Source organism: Patella vulgata, chromosome 8 (assembly GCF_932274485.2).
Source record: "Patella vulgata chromosome 8, xgPatVulg1.2, whole genome shotgun sequence".
NCBI classification, from domain to species: domain Eukaryota; kingdom Metazoa; phylum Mollusca; class Gastropoda; family Patellidae; genus Patella; species Patella vulgata.
Genome location: NC_065886.2, coordinates 41,921,399 through 41,934,215, shown reverse-complemented (window position 1 = coordinate 41,934,215; position 12,817 = coordinate 41,921,399). Strand labels below are relative to the sequence as shown.

Here is a 12,817-nt window from a genome sequence, read left to right as displayed (position 1 = left end):
CTATCTAATGCAAAATAAATAAAAATGGAAGAATAAACAAGCACCTAAAAAAATTAGATACTGCATGATCTGAATAGAATCATCCATTGTTTAAATAGACAGCGGTACAGGCAGAAGCAAGGAATTCTCTTTATGATTGTGGTTTAAAATTTTTAAGTTTTCTGGAAGTAGCGTACCAATTTTAAGAGGCTGGAGTTAGGAAACTCCATGATGAGATATTGCTGTCAATCATGTTACGTGATATACTGTGTGCATTCAAACAGTTCATGTAATTGAAGGGAGGGAAAGATTTCATTAATTTAAGTCACTTATACATGGAAACAGTAAAGATTTTATTGGTGACAAGAAACTCATCTGCTTACAAATATTTTCTATTAACCAAGTTTAATGTTGTTAGTAGTTGAAGAGCTTCAGACGATCTTGTCCAGAGACTGTTGACAGCTCCTTAACAAATAATACCATCCTATCATAGATTCTGATTTAAGAGAAAAGCCAAATCGTAGAATAAGAAAACCTTGGCCGCTGACAGATCTTAAATGAACTGCATTCTACATCATTGCAAAGATGGCTATCATGGCATATAGTGAAGGCTAAATGATGGAGGGCTGTCGAAAGTTAGCAGGGATTCACCGATTCCACTAGTTCCTGGAATGTCAGCCATTAACAGTTATTATTGTCTGAAATAACTCGCATAATTAACAACATTTTTTCCCTTAATTCCTGCTATGATACATTTTCACTCTTCAAGTGGAAAAATAAATAACAATCTGAAAAAAAAATAATGTTGTTGGATATCAAGCTACTTGATTCCGTCTGCTTTAGACCACACACTCATAATATTTATCATAAATCAGATATATCACAAACCTTTTGAAAAAAAAAAATATTATCAACATCTCGCAGACGCAATTTTAACTAATCATCCATAGTTTACATGTCAGAAAGAAGTGAATTTCCCAGAAAACTTTAATTACTGATTGATAAAAAATGGTTGCCTAACACTAAGAGCAGACTTAAAAGAAATAGCTTACAATCCAATGATATTGTCTTTCAGATATACCATATTATGGAATCTTTCATCGCCCATACAAAGCTTTTGATATACCCCCTTTAAACATTATAATAATAGGTAAAGTGTTGTAGGACGCGGTATAAAACAGCACAGACATTTTTAAAGATTTTAAATTGTCAACACGAACAGCCGGTATTGATAAACGTTTGTATGCATATTACATAACCCTATGGTAATCAATAAATATAGCTAGGCCTATTATTTATAGTGGTTCTCTCGCTGGGCCTGTCTGGTAAACTCAGTTATTTTAAATTGATCCATTCTCCATCTTGACGTACAGTTACTCAACCAGCAGGGAAAGATTAAAGGTTTTCTACGACCATTACTCAATAATCATATCTGTATAATATGCTCTAGATATCTGGCAATCAAGTAAATATTAGTATGGCCAGGAGCAGAGAAAAATGGCATCGATTCCCAAGATGTATTTATTCAAGTTTCCAATGATGTAGACATTTAATGAAACGGAACTACACAATTTTCTTGAACAATGGTTAAAAGCGGACCAAACCTGAACATTCTCAGTTTGAATTCAGAAACAACCCCCAAGCATCAGAACATAAATCTTGACAGGTTAATGGTATGCTAGACATTTTACGCTTACAGCAATTTATGCAATTTAAAATCTGTTAAATATCACCTTTACACTACAAATTATCTTGTTAATATTTACTAAAAGGAATTGATCAAAAAAGAGCTGGAGAAAGTCTGTCGTTGATGCTAAATATCACCAGATGCTAAATTGGTCATTTTAGGACCATTTCTCACTCTTGGCTGTAGAAAACAATAGGAAAGGAATAGCATTTAATGTCTGTTCAACACAATACTTTACTCATTTTGAGACCTACATATAATCTTATTTACTGTGGTAACATGGGTATTGTTAGAAGATAATTTTGTTCAGAAAGCAATCTTTTTTTTATGTACTCTTCTTCAAATTTCAACTGTCAAGGCTTTATTTAAGTGGAAATCAATGTTCAAGCAACAACTAGACAACAATTTCTTTGTTAGTTCCTGTGATAAAAACTGACGCTTCTTTCTGGTCTTCGATCATTTTAATCACGGGTATAAAGCAGTAACCATTAGACTTTTTTAACACAACCAAAACCCAGAGGATGATTTTAAGAATACCTTAATTTTAAACTTCACACCAATCAACTGTTTCTGACGATCCCCCTCAACTCAAATATTCCAAGATGTTCTGTAAATATTGCAAAGACAGCATATAAAGGAATGGACTGAATGAAGCAGGGTATGCTACGAGGGAAATTATTTTTCCCGGACAGTGGCCTACTCTTATTTAAGATTTTCAACTGTCAAGACATCTTTTAAAGGAATAGACTTTTAATTAAACCTGAAGAAATATGAGAATAAATTTACTTTCTGGCAATTAAACCATTATGGAAGTAGAATTAATATCCATTTCAAACTTTAACTATATCACAAACAATCAATGGAAGAGTTAATTCAATTGTAAAGAACAGATTGAAGAGGGGGTTAAGCAAGGTATTAAAAGACTTAATACACCCACTCCATTCCTTAAAGTCTATGTTTATCACCAATTTGTTTTCCCAAAAGCCATTTTTCCAGTAATGAATTCTTAGATCACTGATTTAAAATTTGATCTTTAATCTAAACAAAGGTAATTCTCTTTCTCAACAGACGGCCATTCATACCCCTGATGGTCACTCGGAGATTGTTAACAGGGATTAGCTCATTGTGTTAAGTTTAACTTAGGATTTAGCAGTGAGCAAATTTACTAACTCATTTCCTAGGTCAAGTTTAATAGAAATTTGTATTCAGTCATTGTTAACAGCACCTGTCCAACGTAACTTGTACCATGTGATCCGAGATATTCCTGCAGGCTATTTAATTTTCAGATTACATAAATCATTTGATATGTCTTGCAAGAGATGTTTGAAGGAGTTTCAAAGATTTTCGTAACATGCTGTACAATTTGTATGATGATAATGTGATATTTGAGCTTCATAATTTTTAGCATATAATTGAAGGCTGAAGGGATAACACCAAGACAAAGATATAAGGGAGCAAAGTTTAAAGAATTCTAATTGTGCATAGAAACAATAGTATTACATGTGAGAGAGAGACAAACCCATATTTTAAAGGTCATGAATAGATGTAACTGGCAAGTGACCCAGCCCCTCATCACGTACAAGCCTGGGATTGAATCCACGATGCTTGACTATATGAAAGACATTATGAACTAAAGTGCATTCATAAGACTCTTGGTTAGCCAACTCCCTGGTGGATAATGAGTGCAGCAATAAAATCAACATTTAAGAGCTGCCACTTTAGAAAAAACAGTCTTATTGAATGAGAACTGTGATTCCAAAGTATCATAAAATAAACAATAAGATTTGCATTTTCTCTCCAAAATGACATTGATTTTATTAATGATCATGATCAGTAAATTGAAGTTACTAAAAATAATCAGATTTACGATATGGAATTAAATCACAGCAACCATTTTTATTTTTTTTGTCCTACAGGAAAATCTAAAGGTGGAGTAATTCAATATCTGCATTAGATAGAATTTCCTGTTTCTGTTAGGGTAAATCTTTAAGGTAAATAAAATGTAAGTGGTTTGAACAATACAAAAAATCAATGTAATTACGCAATATAATTACGAACTGGGCGATATGGACTACCAACCACGTTACGTCCACAATTATCAAATGAAATCCCTGTAGGTTATCAATATATTCAATCTTTCTGTAAATATGGATAGACAATATTTCATTTCATATTAAAGATAAAGTTTAATGATTTTGCTCTCTTTCGGAATTAAAAATATGGGTTCTATCTAGTTGGAAAGAGAAAATTATTATTTTTTTGTTATCGTTTGTCAAGCATTTATCAGTTCATTTATTTGTACACATATATATTCTTATTGTGATTTTTTTCTGGTTAAAATAGATCAAAAGAATTTCTATTAAAATTCATATTTAAATATTTGCAATGAACTTTTGTAGATACAGAGTAATATTCAATATATATTGGCAAAACAATTACATTTAAAAGGTTAATTTAATAACTGAAACAATAAAATTTCTCCCATATTAAATTATTTAAAATAAACCCCCAGGTGTCAGTCATCCAAACCTTTATATATAAGTAAACAAATTATGATATTAATATTTGAGTGGGTTATTTTTGCTGTCATTACATATTGTATTAGACATGGTGCCAAAAGATTTTGTCATACATAAACTATGAGAACAGCTAGATCTACAAGATTATCGACACATTTAATCTGCTTTTAGCCATCAGGTTGAAGGTCTTAGATTCGGTGCACACGTACAAAGGGACCCGTTTGATGTTTTGCCAGAAGCCGAACATGCTGTACTTGTGTTTTTAACTGTATCCAATTAAACGTATTTTTCTTGTTTAAATTTCTGGCAACCATACCCGGGTTTTCTCGATTTGATATGCTGGTTTTAATAATGACTGACCATCACCTTGTAGTAGTCACCAATAAGCTGTGTATTCAATGAATAGATGGGGGATATTGCTGGTGCCCTAAGGTCACCATTATCATACCCAGATAGCACATTGTTATCGCAAATTAAAGATGTTGTCAGTTAATTAAACATCATTATTATAAAGCGTCTTTCCTTAAATAGTATACGAGGCCTGATTGCGTGATAATACACATTTATTCATGTTCAAATACTCAGTGTATATTATCATAAATGATGGTAATAATCATTCTGGACTTTAGGTCATTATGTAAATCTGGTTGAGTAGATTAGGAGTTATGTATATCAGAAATGATTAAGAGATACAGCCAGATGTTACCCAATGTTACTCATTTGACTGATACCATCTTCCAAACATCAATAGATGTCGTCATTTATTATTCATACTTATCAATAGTTACATTATTCAATTAACTTTTTATTCAAAGTTAATGGTTTTGACATATTTGCATATCATACAATGATATGCATATTCACCAAAAGTGTATTAGTCATTTTGCATAAATTTAAATTTTTATTTTATTTTTTATTTTTATCACATATATTTGTCATTAGTAAGCTCATGTAATAATGCATTTGAAGGCAGTTTGGACTCTAGAACATTAACGTGCTACTGTTCAGTGATGTTACGATTAATAAACTCTTTAGATAAATTTTATATCAAGAATAAAATTTGAATGAACTGAATGATTCCAAACAATATAATATATAAATGCTAAACAGAAATGCAGAACTTGTAAAATATCTATGAGCCTTTTGTATACCAATCATTAATGTTACTTTAAGTATATTTGTGAATGAATGAATGAAAGGGGGTTTAAAATATGCCCTACAGTTTGCTATAAGGGAAATATTGCACGGACAGCAATTGAATTCAACAAGTGTACACAGAACCTCAGGTTTTTGCCCATTCAAAGAACTAGGCACTGTCCTTTCCAGGTTCTTCATCCAGTATAACTGACAAGGGGTAACGATACAGGAAAATACTGGATAACTTTTGTAGCCAACACCAGGATCGATCCAGGGACCTCCAAATAACCTTAGTCACCTAATCACAGTGGCCATCTTATTTGTTCCCTGTAGTTTAATATTCTTATCTGCACATAATCTTTTAACAATCTTTTATGCAATAAAGTATTTTATATTTTGTACTGTAGGGTTTCTAGAGTTCTACATTAATGTCCCTCCAAGAAGAATTTCCATTAGCAATTCTGAAAGTTGAGAACTATCAATTTGAAAAACATTGACAAAGTCAGCATTGTCTCAAAGGATTTATTCATTGGTACTTACAACAAAAGATAATAGAAAAAAAGAATGCACAAAAATACTTAAAACACAAATGGATTTCTTATACAACTTTTTCTCATTGGGGTTATGCTAAAATATGGTGTGTTAAAATTATTATATTTCAAGTTATTAACCGGAATGACTTACGGTGGCGGTGAAACATATTTATCATGACAGAATTTCTCTCAAGATTCCTTTCCGTTCCACACTTTATTTCACATTTTTGTAACACCCTTCTAATTGACAGTATTTAATTGCATCAAATCATTAGGTTTCTCTTACAATGGAAACAATTTGCTCATTAAGAGAACCCACATACAAAAAGTGTCCAGGATTTTGAGAAGTATAAAATTATCCATAATGATGCTAATGATAAACTTTGACAGCAGACAGGTATTTCTCCTCCATTACTCTTATTTTATTAGATCAGCAACTCGTGAATGAATGAGTTGATAATTTCAATTCTAATGAGAGGTTTTAAAGTTACAAGGCACACACTTTATTCCCGCCTACCCACAATTCTTCACAGTGGGAGATCAGTTATTGTCTGGCTGGCAGTCGTATTTGACGGCTGCTAGCCTGTGATTTTTTTTTAAGTTTGACAATAACTGGATCCTGGGGAGAGGCCTGCAGCCAGTTGCCACAATATTGAATTGAAACCATAATTACCGAAAAGATTGAAAAAAACAGTGTGACAATTTCTCAGACGATTAGCTTTAATAAAAACAAGGTCTCGAGACGAAGCGATTATTACAGATATCGGGAAGAAGTAACTGATATTTAAGATAATGACACCATATTTACATCACCATCATGTTTTGCAAATCACCAAGATTAAACAAGTTAAGTACCACAAGCTCCCCTTAGGATATCAGCAACCGCATTCAGAAAGAAATTCAATAGAGTTGAAGGTTGCATTTTCGCCCATCAATCTGCGATATCACTTACACAAAAAAGACACAGTTTTATAATGCACACATTCACATGCAAGTAGCTTCGTAAATTTTACAGTTTTTTGTTTCTAAAGGTTAACTACTTCACAAGCCGTCGGTCATCTTCTTCGGAGGTACATGAATCTTTTCATGCATCGGCTCAAACAATTTACGACTACAAAATACTTATTGATTTTCTTCAAACGTGCTCCTAAAACGGACTTGATAAAAGGTTATATTGTATCAACAGACTATCAATAACATTGTTTAAATGATGTAGATGTTTTGTACGTTGTGAGACAAATTAATAAAAGGGAATGAAACAGTCGGGTTGCGGGAGGAACAATACATGTTTACTGGAGCCGAAATAACCATCAATAACTGAGTGAACACCTTTCAGGCAATTTGTACTATTATTATTAACACATGAACGGCAGTGGTCACTTCCTAACACAATCTCAATTTCTATCCAATTTGTAGCAGAAATGATATTGAATTTACTCCCAATCAGAAAATTTGATTTTAACACACGTTAGTGCCATAAAGCATGAAAGTGGATGCAGAGTATTCTTTGTTTGTTTGCTCTGAGCCTTTTATTCAGTCAAGCGTTAATCTCCATTTCATCTCTTTAATTAAAATAAGGATCGTATTGGTCATGTTGTCGACTTTAAAGGCAAATTTTATTTCTCTTTACATGTTTTTAAACAGTTTACACTCGGTTTTCAGTCCCTGTCATGTTCAAAAATTAATTTGTCTCAATTACAGCTAATATTGGTTTTTGTAAAAACTAATCTTTCTGTTTGTGAGTCAACAACAGAAAACATAACCTGTGGATCAGGATTCTTTCCATAAATCTTCCTTTGAATCAAATCAAAGAAAACTTTCGCATCAATTTATGAACAAGACTTTGCTTGTTTCATCAATGTCTTTGCAAGTGTCTGATATGTTTAAAAAATATATATTCGCTTCACTTACCACAGCAAATGTATATTATAAACTTGAAAATTTAAACCCATGATAAATTTCAAAATTAATCTTTTGGAGAACAGATATTCTCTATGAAAAACTACAAAGGCGAACGCAGATCCGATTTCCTGACTAATACTGGTTGAAATGACAACCAAGTTATAATATCCTTAATATTACAGATTGCGCAGAATCTTACTGAATTTTTGATTAAAATAAAAAACAAAAAATATGCTCTGATGTAAAATTAAATGGATTTATTTGGGATTAAAGGAGTTAAAGCTCTTTGATTATGGTCAGAATAGAATATTGCATTGGATTGATCCGTTCTGTTAGAAATGAAATGGGGTTTAACGTCCAAGGGGGGGGGGGGGGGAACCTCTTTTTCGTATCATTCAAATGACATCGCTTCTCTATGCCAGACCCTCCCCTTCCTCCATGAGACAAGAGGGCCAGTTCCATATGATTAAGATTTTTGTTTTGAGAGATTAAGAAGAAATATGCATGTTAACTACTTTCAATTAATATTTGGTTTACTGTCCAAATGGTGGACAACAAAATCTTATACCTTAAAACTCCATGACTTTATACATAGAACCTTATGTCCACGATGACCTAGTTCGTGTTGAGTGTACGTTAAATAGAATTTTAACCCAAGACAGATTACTGTATCATTCCACAAAGAAAATTAACATAAAATCAAAAGAAACAACCATTTTAATTTTGATCAAGATCAGAGGTCTGTTCAATTTAACTGAAAATATCAAAGCATTTTCCTCCCCCCCCCATCAAACATTTAGGGATCTGGGTACAGAAGTACAGAACAATGCCAGCATTATTACCAATATTTTGAATTCCCCCAGGCTCATATCCCCATGCCTTTAAAAATAAATAAATTTTTATGATTTCATACAGTAATATGGCTATAATCTCTTAGCATGATGCCGGTTTAATTGGACGTGGTTCGGTGAAACATGGGAGATGACAGGATGTACGCTTACGTCATATTTCTGCTCACAGACTTGGTAAACAATGCCTCAAAAACATGCAGCCCCTAGCATCAATACCCCCAATATGGTGCGGGCACAGACAAAGCCTTCAGTCAACAATATTTAAACAATACTTCAATGGAGGAAGGCTTGCGGTTAGAGCAGCCGGCCATCTAGTTGTAAGTCCACAAAAGAGGGAAGTAATGCCTAAAGCATCAGGGATATTGCATGGGAAAGTTTCCTGTAGAACAGGATGTGATTGCTACAAGATAAGCTTATTATCTAATACTGTTAAAGATAAAGTGTTAGGAATGATTGTCTATATCTTGTATTTCTGCCATCATCAAGCTTGAAGATTTGGTGGCGATGATGATGATACAGTTAGTATGTTTACATCTTGTAAAGTCTTTGTAAGACTGTCACCTATCTCAGAGGCAGAGTGTGATGAATCTGTGTATGTCTTATGTAAAATCTTAAAAGATTGACAGGTCCACAAGCATTTATTGGATGGTTGGGTGCTTAATGGATGCACTTTAAGTTTTCTGTCATCAATGCAAGTGTGGTTTCTATCCGATGCTTTAAGTTAAAGGGCGTAGGTATCACCTGCTTATTCTCTAGGGTTTCCTCCTACTGCTAAAAACAAGTTGGAAAGCAAATATTTGAAATGAAAATAGATCATATCAGTTCCAAAATGACTTAATTGAGTGGACATTTAATCTTTTTTATCTTTCAAGAATTAGGTTGATCCTGGGAATAGATAGGTTTAATAAAGTCTATAATCTAAAATTCAACCCCAGAGTATCCGAATTCATTTTATCCATCAGTCAATAAATTTGCACCACAATAATCGGTGTTGGGTCAAGTCACACATATCCACAACCATAAACAAAGTCTTACAATCCCTTTTTTTTCCACCAAATTAAGTGTTGACAGCAGCTCAGCAGGAATATTTTGCTGTTAGGCATGCACCCTATGAAGTCTGTCATCCCCTCCCTAGGTAGCTACAGCCCTAGGGTGAAAGCCAACACCTCAGGTGGGAAAATAACTAACTCTGGTTGTGAAATTTCTGTCTCATCACAGAGACGAACTAAAGAGTGCTAGACGATAATAACAGTTGTTGTATAGTATTCTGTTGGTTATTTGTCACGCTTATAAGACATGTTAATCTCAATTTTAATCCATAACCAATGGAAAGAAAGTATTAATGAATGGGTACTTTGACAGTAATTTTGAGACTTTGACCACAGCTACATCTATACATACATCATCGTCAAATCCCAAATTTCGTCAAAGTGCAAAATAAAAACAAACTTTTATGAATTAAATGCGTTTGGGTCAGTAGTTAAATTAATGTTCTGTTGCATGGCTTGGCTATTGCCCAAAAATGCCCATTTTATCAAATTCTATTGCAAAATTATCATGAATCAACGATCTGTAAATATGTTTGTTAATTTAATGATATGGTATCTTGAGTATTTAGTTTTGATCTTTTTGCTAATTATGTATCATTATATTTTCTTTGGAATTGGACAGATAACGTTCGTATCTTATGATTGGCCACTTATCTGCCAATCTGTATTTGATTATACTGTCTTCAACATTTGGTCACGTTAGTTATTCACTATTTTTTCAAAATCACATTTTAGCAAAGTTCTGATATCCGTGCAAAAACTATGAATAAATTATTGAAATGTTTTGTTTTAGTCTGGCTTTCATTTTTTTCTCCCTCATGTTTTTCATTATCATGCAGTGTTAATTGAATTGGACATTATGAAGTATGATTAATTTAGAATTTTCTTGATTATCACAATAAATATAATCTGATTGATAATATTCATTGTTTTATAAAAAGTTAAAATGAAAATTTCTTTGTTTAAAGCAATAATGAATCATCAGGATGTTTTTTAAAACAAAAAATGTGTGAATCAGATTAGAAATTATTCACTTGTAATTAAGTTACATCACAGCTTCTATTTCTGGGAAATTTGAGAAACTTAAGGAAACAAATTAATATCAGTTTGACAGGAAGGGAGATGTTTAAATATGACAACGAATTTATGACTATCATGTATATTTCATGCAAAATTTTTCATTTTAGTTCCTCTTTGTAATTAGTTCCAATAACATTTATCATAAGACTTTGTTGTTTTGTGTCATAAATGATTTCTATTTCTTTTACAGGGGCATTGATCTTGGTTGAATACAACACAAAGGAAAGGTTGGTCGAATACGAGTCATAAAAAAGACTTTGAAGTGACATTACATAACCTGATTTCTCATCATGAGGCAAATCACGGGAGACAAATCGTGGGTTATCTTTAAAAAGTACACTTTATGTTCATTCTTTTTAATCATCAAAGTTAAGGGATAACAAAAGAAAATGTACAGTCAGTGATCCTTGAAAAAGGGGCTGTAACACCATATGGTTCCCCTTTTAATTCCCATGAAGCACCAGGTCTTTAAATGAAACCTGTTAGAGAGACCATTAAATTCTTTTAAAGAGTTTTTAATAGCCAGTTGAATTTAGACCCACCACTGATTATGGTAGAAACAGATTTGTTCTTTTTCACCTTTATTGACAATATTGACATCTATTCCGGATTATAAATTTCTATGCCAATTGCCAAAAAACCTGTAAAACTGCCATTTTGAATTGTCAAATAAATTACAGATAATGAACTTCGAACAAACAAAACGGTGGATTAATCAACACTTTCGCTGATCTCCAATCATCCCGAACCCAGAGTTTTAACTTTAGATGCTATTGCCTTTATCAAGTTTCAGTGAATATTCATTGGCTTGAATAATTCTTACTTCAAACAATGTGTCAGTTTCAGATTAAATTCATTATGACAGGCATGCAATATCGATAGAAAATCGTCCAACCTGCTCCATTAAATATTTGTCACTTTAATTTTCCCCTTTATCACCTCTTTAAATCTGTTTTTCTTTCATTTATTTTCCTCCGAATTTAACCTTTTTAAAAAATGATAAATTCAATGACATTTTTTTTACAGACCATGCCTTTTAGAAACTTTTATCGAGAGCATTTTTCACAATATTCTTATTGATTGAATTCACCAATGCATTTAGAATAACATTATGAAATGAATTTCCGTAAAGTTTTCAAATAAATAACCTTGCCAAATGATCAAAATGAAATGAACAATGTCGTTCAATGCTTTTAGTTCTCCAAAAGGTTCAACTTTACAAACGAGACAATAATTTATTCATTCATGAAATGGGGTGTAATGTCCTAATCTTCTGCACCGACTGGGCTAATGAAAAGTGGTCTATGCTATACAGTGTGCTATCAGGGAAATTTGTCAGACATCTGAGCTACAGTCTACTCTTGTATCAAATTCCAACTGTCCAAAGCTCTTTTATGTGCACATCAATGTACAATTTCTAAATTTGAACATCAGATAGAAGTCCAGACAGGAACTGGCAATGTCAGGCACACCATCAGCTATTGTTAAATACAATTCCTTCTGGTTGATGTGTTTTGGTCTCAGTTTCTGTTACTATTAAAGTGTCTGGTGTTATGACAAATATACTTCATTTAAACATTCTTTTTAAAGTAATATCAATTTCAAATGTTGATATATTTGCAAAATAAATCAAACATTATACTTGACAATACACAAAGAGTACATAGATGGTAGGGTTAACTAAATGACTTACTAAGATCTGAACTCTACGATTTTCATAGAACAATCGCGTAATTCTAAGATAGACAACGTTTAAGAGTTGGTCAATATACTTATCAGTTTCATATTTCTCTCTCCATCTAGCCAGTTATACTATCCAAATTTACTCTCACACAAACTCAATTACAAAATATCAATGTCTACACTTGTCTCAGATATCAAAACATACAATTACATATATTGAAATTTGCTTGATATTAGACCCTTTGATGTGGACCCTTAATATGTCATGTTTCAGAATAAAAGGGCACAGTTGACAAGTGTTAACAAAATAACCAATATTACAATAATTGTTGAAAGTTAAAAGAATGGACATCCACGAAGCGAACAAAGGTAGCTTTAATTGTTGGAAGTGTTTCCA

At 32.6% G+C, this 12,817-nt stretch overlaps 1 protein-coding gene and 1 long non-coding RNA gene across 2 annotated transcripts in view; one reads left to right on the top strand and one right to left on the bottom strand.

The window, feature by feature from the left end:
* The window catches only part of LOC126830820 (uncharacterized), a 61,389-nt gene that overhangs the window by 37,101 nt on the left and 11,471 nt on the right, over nt 1-12,817 (top strand). The window contains exon 2 of the long non-coding RNA XR_007683990.2: nt 10,928-10,964. This is a non-coding gene — a long non-coding RNA (uncharacterized LOC126830820). The remainder of the gene's footprint in view (nt 1-10,927; nt 10,965-12,817) is intronic.
* The window catches only part of LOC126830818 (protocadherin-9), a 55,382-nt gene that overhangs the window by 33,569 nt on the left and 8,996 nt on the right, over nt 1-12,817 (bottom strand). The window lies entirely within an intron of this gene.